Source organism: Nannospalax galili, unplaced genomic scaffold (assembly GCF_000622305.1).
Source record: "Nannospalax galili isolate Female #2095 unplaced genomic scaffold, S.galili_v1.0 scaffold385, whole genome shotgun sequence".
NCBI classification, from domain to species: Eukaryota; Metazoa; Chordata; class Mammalia; order Rodentia; family Spalacidae; genus Nannospalax; species Nannospalax galili.
In genome coordinates this window covers 1,045,496-1,056,257 of record NW_008354956.1, presented here as the reverse complement: position 1 = coordinate 1,056,257, position 10,762 = coordinate 1,045,496, and positions in this window count along the sequence as shown.

Genomic DNA, 10,762 nt, shown 5'->3' with positions numbered 1-10,762 from the left:
GCCAGCCAGGGCTACATTGAGACTGGGAGCTGAGTTTGGTTTGCACTCAAGTAGGGTGGCTCACAACCATCTGTAACTCCAGCTCCAGGGGATCTGATGCCCTCTTCTGAACTCCACTAGTGCCTGTACTCATGTGTATATACCCCCTGACAGACACACACACATATACACAAAATTAAAAATAAAATAACTCTTAAAAAAAAAAACCTGGGCATAGTGATACAGGCCTTTAATTCCAGCACTTGAGAGATAGAAGCAGACAAATCTCTTTGTGATCCAGCAAGCCTGGTCTACATAGCGAGCTCCAGACCAGCTGGGGCTAGAGGGAGACCCTGTCTCAAAAAAAAAAAAAAAAAAAAAAACCCACAAAAAATAATAAAGTAAGGGCTGGAGAGATGGCTCAGCAGTTAAGAACACTTGCTGTTCTTCCAGAGGACCTGGGTTTGATTCCCAGTACCCATATGGTGGCTAACAACTGTACTAACTCCAGTTCCAGGGGATCTGACACCTTCTTCTGGCCTCTACTGGCATTGCATGACAGGGGTGCACTTACACACATGCAGGCAAAACACTCATACACATAAAATAGAAGTAATAAATAAAATAAAGCAAAAAAGAAATTTGGGCCCAGCAAGATAATTACATATTCAAGGTCAACTTAGGCTGCATGAGAGCTGGTCTCAACCACTCCCAATAAAATAAAATAAAAAGTACCAAAATCCAGAATTGATGACTTTATGGAAATATATATATATATATATATATATATATATATATATATATAACAGTACATTGGTATACATTAGAGGTTACCTAGGGACCTAAGGCAGGCTGGGGGATGTTGGGAGAATATAATAATTATTAGTAGGTTATTATAGTTTTATTTCTTTTTTTAAAAATATGCTTTATTATTTTTATTTTCTGAGTATGAGTGCATTGCCTGCATGTAAGTGCACCCGTGTCATGCAATGCCCCTGGAAGTCAGAAGAAGACTTTGGATCCCCTGAAACTGGAGTTAGGGATGGTTGTTCACCACCAGGTGGGTGCTGGGAGTCAAACCCAGGTCCTCTACAGGAGCGGTCTATGCTCTTAACTGCTGAGCCGTCTCTCCAGTGCCAGGGTTTCTTTTAAGATTTTATTTTTATTTCTAATTATGTGTGTGTGTGTGTGTATATGCACACGAGTGCAGGTTCCCACAGGGGTCAGATGAGGGCATCAAATTTCCTGGAGCTGGAGTTACAGGCACTTGTGAGCCGCCTAACATGGGTGAACAGAACCTGGAATATGGAAACCAAACCCAGGTCCTCTGCAAGAGTATTGAGTGCTCTTACCTGCTGAGCCATCCAGTCCCCCCTTTCTTACTTTTCAAGGCCAGAGCTCATTCTGTAGCCCAGGCTGGCCTGGAACTCACCCTTTTGTCAAGGCTGTCCTCATATTTTCTGTGATCTCTTCTTTCAGCCTCTCTAGTGCTTGGACGACAGGCATGTGCAGTTTCTTTTAGAGGTAAAATATTTTTTCTTTTTAAATTTCTTTTTAAAATTATTATTTTTTTAATGTGAGTTTTTCCTGCATGTAAGTGCACGACGTACATGCAATGCCTATGGAGGCCAGAAGAGGGTGTTGGAACTGGAGTTACTGACAGTTGTTAACTACCATGTGGGTGTTTGGGAACTGAACCTGGGTCCTCTGCAAGAGTAGCCAGTGTTATTTTTTTTTTTTGTCTTTTTGAGACAGGGTCTTGCTGTAGCCCCAGCTGTCCTGGAGCTCACTATGTAGACCAGGCTGGCCTTGGACTCACAGAGATCCACTTGCCTCTGCCTCTCAAATGCTGGGATTAAAGGTGTGTGCCACCACGTCTGGCTTTAAAAATTTTTTTTTTATTATTTTTATTTTATGTGTGTGAGTGTATTGCCTGCATGCATGTGAGGGCACCCATGTTGTGCAATGCTGTGGAGGTCAGAAGAGGGCTTCAGATTCCCCTGGAACTGGAGTTAAGGATGGTTCGTAGCTGCTGTATGGGTGCTGGGAATTGAACCAGGGTCCTCTGCAAGAGCAGTCAGTGCTCTTAACCATCGCCAGTGCTCTTAACCTTTGAGTCATTTCTTCTGCCTCATGGAGGTAAAAATATTTCAAAATGGATTTTTCTGATTATTGAGAAATTCTGGGAATATAATGAGACTACACACTTCCAGTAGGTAACTTATGGTGTAGGCATTTAACCTCCACCAGTGTTAAAATGTGGAGCCAGAGGGGCCAGTTCTGTTCCCAGCACCTACAAGACAGATAACAACATCTGTAACTCCACTTGCAGGGAATCTGGCACCCTCTTCTGGCTTCCATGGGCATTGCACGACAGGGGTGCACTTACAAATATGCAGGGAAGCCGTTCACACACATTTAAAAAAAAAGTGGAGCCAGACCTGGTGCTGACCACTAGAGGGCATGCCGAGAACAGCCTTCCTTCCTTCGGAGGCCCTGTCTCTGGCCCTGCCTGTGAACTCTGCCTCTGCCACCCTCCAAGGGCATCAACCCTATATCTTCTTTTTTTTTTTTCTTTAATTTTTAACTTCCCAGACTGTGATTGTTATCTCTAGAAGTTCAATTAGGTGATTTACATTTCCTATAGGGCACAGGTGAAGGGACACTGGAGGGGTAATAGAAAAATGATGGAAAACCTCTTGGTGCCCTGGAATGGAAGAGGACCAATGTCAAGGCCTGGGTGCTCAGGACCCCTTGTGGAGTCAGGGCCGTAGCTGGCCATCAAGGGAAGTGGGAAGCCCATTCCTGAGGACAAGTCTTCCCAAGAGTAGACTGCAAATGACAAACTTCCTCTGTCCCCAGCATAAACCAACCTAGGGGTAAAGCTACTGCCATGTACAACCTGGGACCGCAGGGGAGGGGCTAACCCTCCTCTTAATTCCACCCTAAACCCTTGATCATTCCCCAATTCATTCAGTTTCTCTCCTCCCCTCTCCTCTCCTCTCCTCCCTTTCCCTCTCCTCCTTCCTCCTTTCCCCTCCCCTCCCATCTCCTCTTTCCTTTCTCTTCCTTCCCATGTTTTCTCTCTCTCTCTCTCTCTCTCTCTCTCTCTCTCTCATAGCCCAGGCTGCCCTCAAATCCCCTCCATAATCCAGAATGGCCTTGATCCCCCTGACTCCTTCTCTAAAGCATTGGCATTACCATCATACTTGGTTTATTTGAATTAACTAAAATTAATTAATTAATTTTTGAGACAGGGTCTTATCTGAGGCATTTTCTTTCCTCCTCTTCCTCTTCCTTCCCCTCCCCCTCCCCCCTCCTCCTTCTCCTTCTCCTCCTTCTTTTTGTCCTTTGGAGACTGGGTCTCCCTGTAGCTCCAACTGTCCTGGAACTCACTATGTAGACCAGGCTGGCCTTGAACTCACAGAGAGTCACCTTCCTCTGCCTCCTCCGCTCCGGTGCTGGGATTAAAGGCTTGTGCCACCACACCCAGCTGCATTTTTTTTTTCAAATCTTTATTGATTTATTTGTGTGTGTATGAGTGTATTGCCTGCATATATGTAAGTGCACCTGTGTCATGTAATGTCTGCAGAGGTCAAAAGAGGGCGTCAGATCCCCTGGAACTGGAGTTACAGAGGATTGTTAGCCTCCAAATGGGTGCTGGGAATTGAACCTAGGTCCTCTGCAAAAGCAGCACGGACTCTTAACCTCTGAGCCATCTCTCTAGTCCCCCAAGGCACTTTCTGAAGCAATGAGTTGCCTCTCCCAGTCCCCTAGTCTGATCGCAGATGCATGAAGTCTTTGAATTTCTTTTTTTAAATTTTTTTCTGTGTATGTGTGTATGATCTGTGTGTGTATATGTTTGTGTATGAGAGTATGTGCATGCCACAGCACACGTAATTGTAGAAATGTGTCACCACATCTTGATTAACACATTTCAAAGGATTTGAACTCAGGCTGTCAGGCTTGCAAGGCAAGCGCTTTTACCCCTGAGTTCTCTGTCTCCCTGGCCCCAGACTTAGCAATTCTTCTAAAGACAGAACTTTAAAATGTCTTCACTTTATACTCAACCCCATATAAAAACAAACTAAAACACACAAAATATGTACAAAAAACTCTTAGAGTTGTATATTATGACTTTTGTGTTTTTTGTTTGTTTTTGAGACGGTCTCCCTGTAGCCCCCGCTGGTCTGGAACTCGCTATGTAGACCAGGCTGGCCTTGAACTGACAGAGATTCCACCTGCCTCTGCCTCCTGAGTGCTAGGATTAAAGGCATGCACCATCATGCTTGGCTTGTATATTATGACTTTTAAGGTAAAGTTTTTTTTGGGGGGGGGCGGTCATTTTAGACTTTCACAGAAGTTACAAGAATAGAAGGGAATTGTTTTGCAAACCTTCACCCAGATTTAAAATCGCTAAAGAAATTTGCTCATTTGGTCTTGGTGTGGTGGCACACACACCTTTAATCCCAGCACTCAGAGGCAGAAGCAGGTGGATCTCTATGAGTTCTTGGCCAGCCAGGGCTTTGTAGTTTGAGACCTTGCCTTAAAAAAATTGCCCATTTGAGCTGGGTATGGTGACTTACATCTTCACATCTGCAATCTCAGCACCCAGGAGACTGAGCTAGACAAGAAAACTTCTTCCAGGCCAGCTTGGGTACAAAGGAAGACCACGTTTCCGGGAGAAAAAAAAGATGATGGTTCAGTGGATAAAGGAGCTTGCTCTGCAGACTTGATAAGCTGAGTTTGATGCCTGGAGCTCACTGTAGAAGAAAAGAATCAACTCCTGCAAGTTGTCCACTGACCTCCTCCCTACACAGACCAGGCTAGCTTCGATTTCACAGAGATCAGTCTGCCTTTGTCTTACAAGTGCTGGGACTAAAGGTGTGCTCCATCATGCCTGGCAAAAGTTTTGAAAGCAAACAATCTGCCGATTTGCTTTCTTATTCGTGTTTTTTGCCTCCCTGTCCATCCTTCTAGCCCTCCAGAAATCAGTTTCGGATCATAGTCCCCTTAACTCCAAACACTTCTGTTGTATTTCTAGATAATTAGGACATTGTCTTAAACAGCTCAAACACAGCAAACAGTAGACATTGATACTAATATCTAACATTACAGTCTGTATTCAAATCGCCAAGTATCTCCAAACTTTCCCTTCATAGCAAATTTTTTCTTCTGTTCAGGATTCAGTCTCTGGTCACATGTTTACTCCAGTCCCATCCCACATTGGTTTAATTTGGGGTGGGGGGGGGCTAGTAGTTTCTTGGACTTTTTTCATAGTTCATACAATTGACTTTGTTTTTATTTTGAGACAGGGTCTTGCCCTGTAGCCCAGGTTGTCCTGAACTCACTATGTAACCCAGACTAGCCTCAGACTTAATAGAAATTGACCTTACCCCTGCCTGCTTCCAGAGTGCAGGGATCATGGTAGCGGCACCACACCTGGCTGAAATGGACACTTCTGAAGGTGGCAAGCCAGTTCTGTCTTAGAAAGACCCTCTCCATGTGGGTTGGTCATGTGTTTCCCTGTACTTAAATTCTGAAGGCTGGAATCTTCTAGAAGCTGTGTCCTCAGTGCATGGGACCAGGAGGCACATCCTTGACCTGCCCCATTTTTGTATTGAAATGATTGATCAGTTAGTTATAAAAAAAATCATGGAATGTTGGATGTGTGGACTCACTAAGCGAGTGTGTGTGCCTCAGTTTCCTCTTTTCCTCCCTTTTTTCTTATTTGATCATTTGTGTGTGTGTGTGTGTGTGTGTGTGCGCGCGCGTTTCTGGCTCTTTCCTGCATACATATGGGTCTGTGGGCGTCAGGTGACATCTTTCTAGCTCTCTCCTGTTTCTGTCCCATCTCATGCTGTTTCTGCTGTTGTGTGGCTTAATCCCAGGCTAGATGGCACTCGTGAGCTTCTGGAAGTGCCTTCTGTCGCCAATATCCATCTTGTATTAGGAAAGTTGGGATCATAGCCATGCACCAATGCATCTGGCTTGCTTATTTATTTATTTATTTATTTATTTATTTATTTATTTTTATTTATTTATTTATTTACATTTATTATTTTTTTATTTATTTGTGTCACAGAGTGTGTGGAGGTCAGAGAAAACACCTTGCAGGAGTCTATTCTCTCCATCCATCATGTGGGTCCTGGGAATTGAACCCAGGTCCTTAGGCTTTGTAGCAAGCACCTTTATGGGTGAAGCATCTCACTGGTCCCACATATGGATTTTTCTTTTTTAATTTCACTAAAAAAAAATTTTTTTAGGCGCGTGGGAGGCAGAGGTAGGGATTAAAAAAAAATTTTTTTTTTGAGACAGGGTCTCCCTGTAGTCCCACTTGGCATGGAACTCACTGTGTAGACCAGGCTGGTCTTGAACTCACAGAGATCTGCCTGCCTCTGCCTCCTGAGTGCTGGGACTAAAGGCGTGCACCATCACACCCTGCTAATTCTTAAAAAAATTTTATGTGTATGAGTGTATTGCTTGCATGTACATATATACCCATGTTCTTCAATGTCTAAATAGGTCAGAAGAGGATGTTGGATTCCCTGGAACTGGAGTTAGGACAGTTGTTAGCTGCCATGTAGGTGCTGGGATTTGAACCCGGATCCTCTACAAGAAATGCCAGTGGTCTGGAGAGTGCTAAGCCATCTCTCCAGCTCCCATCTGGCTTTTTAACATGGGTTCTGGGATTAGAACTCAGGTTGTTCAGCTTGTAAGACAAACTCCTTAACCTGTGGAGCAATTATCTTGATCATCCCTTTCCTTTTTTTTTTTTTTTTTTTGAGATCGGGTCTCACCCTGGCTAGCCTTGAATGCAAAATCCTCCTGCCTCAGCCTCCTGAGTGCTGGCCCGAGAGGTGTATGCCATATTTGGCTCAGTTTTCCTTTCTGTAGAACGCAAGTTGGTCTCACTCAGCACCTGCAAACACACCTAAAGCTCAGACAGATTCTGCTCAGTTCTCATGCTATTAAAATCTTATCAAATAGGTTGGGCGTGGTGGTGTATGCCTGTAGTCCCAGAGGCAGAGGCAGGCATATCTCTGTGAGTTCAAGGCCAGTTTGGTCTACATAGTGAGTTCCAGGCCAGGTGGGGCTAAAGGGAGGCCCTGTTTCAAAATTTTAAAAAAAAAAAAAAAAAAAAAAAAAAAAAAAAAAAAAAAAAATCAAATGAGGCTGGAGTGATGGCTCAGCAGTTAAGAGCCCTGGCTGTTCTTGCAGAGAACCCGAATTAGACTCCCAGCACCCACATGGCAGCTAACAACTATCTGTAACTCCAGTTCCAGGGGATCTAATGCCTTCTTCTGACCTCTGGGGGTACTGCATGCACATGTACACACCCACACACTTACAGACACACACATACACATTTAAAAAAAAAAGAACGTAAGTCTATTTAAGTCTGTGAGGCCAGGGGGCTAGAGACCTTCACATAGGGTCCCTTCCCTCTGAGCCTGCCCGTCTCCAGGGGACAGAGGAGGGACACAGAAGGACACGTGCTAAGTCCCAAGGTCTGGGAGGCTGAGAGGGGATTTCCAAGCATGAAGGAGACAGATTCTTTTTTTTAGGGAAGTAGCTTACCAAGGTCAGCCCTTGAACCCTAGTTTCTCACACACAAAGAGGTGCATCACCCACAGGCTGCACCACAGGCTGCAGCAGCCTCCATGGCTCACAGGGCTGGGGCTGTGCTGAGCTGACCACACTCAGACCCTTACTACACCTGCCTCAACCTACTCACCCTAAAAGTGAATGTCACTGTCATTGTAGGATGGGGAAACTGAGGCTTAGGTGGCTGAAGTCACATCAGTCAAGGTTGTGGGGCCCTGATGTGACCCCCTTACTGACCTCAATAATCCCCATCCCCTGTGCCAGGTCTCATGTAGCTCAGGCTGGCCTGGAGTTCAAAATATAGCCAAGAATCAACTAGAACTCTGGATCCTCCTTCCTCCACTTTCAAAGTGCTGGGATGACAGGTGTGCATCACCAGGCAGGCCTGGTTTTTGCTAGGGACCAAACCCAGGGTCTCACGCATACCAGATGAGTGCACTATCAACCAAGCCCCATCCCCACCTCTCAATACTCATCTTCTCCTTTTCTTTTTATTTGTTTTTGGTCTTTTTGAGATAGGGTTTCCCTGTAGCCCCAGTTGGCATGGTACTCCCTATGTAGACCAGCCTGGCCTGGAACTCCCTATGTAGACCAGGCTGGCCTGGAACTCACAGAGATCTGCCTGCCTCTGTCTCTTGAGTGCTGGGACTAAAGGCATGTGTCATCACACTTGGCTTATTATTTTTATCTTATGTGTATGAGCCTGCATGCATGTAAGTACATCCGTGTCATGCAGTGCCCACGGAGGTCAGAAGAAGGTGTTGAATCCTGTGGAATTGGAGTTATAGATCATTGTTAGCCACCATGTGGATACTGGGATTCGAACCTGGGTCCTCTGCAAGAGCAATCAGTGCTCTTAACCACTGAACCATCTCTCCAGCCCTTCTCCTTTTCTTTTTAAAAGGGTATTGAGGGCTGGAGAGATGGCTTAGTGGGTAAGAACACTGGTTGTTCTTGCAGAAGACACGGGTTTGAATCCCAGCACCCACATGACAGCTAACAACTGTCCATAACTCCAGTCCCAGGGGATCCGACAGCCTCTTCTGACCACCACATGGGTGCATTTCTCTACATGCAGGCAATACATGCATACACATAAAATAAAAACAATAAATAAAAATTTAAAAAAGTTTTCTAAACAAAAAGGGCATTGAATCCTCTTGAGCTGGAGTTATGGGCGGTTGTGAGCCACCTGATGTGGGTGTTGGGGACTGAACCTGGCTCCTCTGTAAGAGCTATTAAATGCTGAGTCATGTATCCAGCCCTACTTAAAAATTTTTTTTTTTTTTAGTTTCATTAAAAAATTTATCTGCTGCTGGGTGTGGTGGCACACACCTTTAATCCCAGCACTCGGGAGGCAGAGGCAGGCGGATCTCTGTGAGTTCAAGGCTAGCCTGGTCTACAAAGTGAGTTCCAGGATAGCTGGGGCTACAGAGAGACCCTGTCTCAAAAAGACCAAAAAAAAAAAAATTATCTGCGGCTGGGCGTGGTGGTGCACACCTTTAATCCCAGCACTCAGGAGGCAGAGGCAGGCAGATTTCTGTGAGATCCAGGCCAGCCTGGTCTACATATCAAGTGCCAGGCCAGCTGGGGCTACAGGAAGACCCTGTCTTAAAAAGACCAAAAAAATTGTTTATCTGCATGGAGTGTGTGTATGTGTGTGTGTGTGTGTGTGTGTGTGTGTGTGTGCGCGCGCGTGCGCGCGCCTGCCTGTGTGTATGCTGGCAAGCACAAGGAGGTCAGAGGATAACTTGTGGAGGTCAGTTCTTTCCTTCCACCTAGCGGGTTCTGGAGATTAAACTCAGGTAGTCAGTCAGGCAGCTTGGTGGCAAGCACCCTTACCCCTTACCTAATGAGCCAACTCGGTGGCCCATTTTCTCCTTTTCCTTTCAAAACAGAACTTGTCAATTTTACCCGAGTATGTGCTTCCAAGATAAAACTATAATTTCTGTCAGGCATGGTGGCACATACCTTCACTTGGGAGATAGAGGCAGGCAGATCTCTGTGAGTTCCAGGCCAGCCTGGTCTACGTAGTTAGACTCTGTCTCAAAACAAACAACAAAATGCCCCTACATTTCCGTGGTAGGTGTGATTGTATGACTAAATTCTGGCCTCTAAGATGTTCTGACTTGGGTTGTAGCTTTAAGGAACAATGACATACACTTCTTTTTCCTCATATTTTTTTGTTGTTGATTTGTTCATTTTTTACATTTATTTATTTTTTATTTTTAAATTATGTGTGTATGTATGTGTACGTGTGTGTACGTGTGTGTTTGTTTTTTGTTATTGTTGTTTTATCATTTTGAGACGGGGTCTCTCGATAGCCCCAGCTGGTCTGGAACTTGCTGTGGAGGCCAGGCTGGCCTCAAACTCACAGAGATCTGCCTGCCTCTGCTTCCTGAGTACTGGGATAAAAGCCATGCCTGTCTTGGCCCTTTGTTTTGCTTTTGATTCCTGGCTGGCCCTATGCAGACCTTAAATCTGCATCAATCCTCAGGTGTCACAGGGTATCTTCAGGTACCACAGGGATAAGCCACCACATCTGGCTCTTCCCCTCCTTCCCTTTCTCTCCCCTGCCCTCCTTTTATTCTTTCCTCCCTGTTCCCTCTCCACCTCTTCCATTTCCTTCTTTTTTTGTATAACAGGACCTCATGGTACAGCCTGGATTGACTTCCAACTCACAGTCTTCCTCCCTTAGCCTTCTGAGTGCCGGGATTATAGACATGAGCCATCATGCCCAGATCAACTACTCTGTTTGGTTTTTGTCATACCTGTGGAATAAAAAGTTCTTGCTAAATCTGGTGGTGCACACCTTTAATCCCAGCACTCAGGAGGCAGAGGCAGGCTGATTTCTGAGTTCAAGGCCAACTTGGTCTACACAGCGAGTTCCAGGCAAGCTGGGGCTACAGAGAGACGCTGTCTCAAAAAACAACAATAACAAAAAACAAAAACAAAAACACCCCTCAAAAACCAATTCTTGCTGCTAGAGGTAGGCATGGTGATACAAACCAGCACTTTGGGAGGTAGTTATGGGCTACCTGAGACCCTGTTTCAACATGCCCTCCCCTAGACCTCCAAAACTCTGGCTAGTACACATATATTGGGATCTCATTATCTCATTTTTCCATCAGGACAAGAATGATGAGACCATTGTCACCTTTTAATGTCCTCAAAA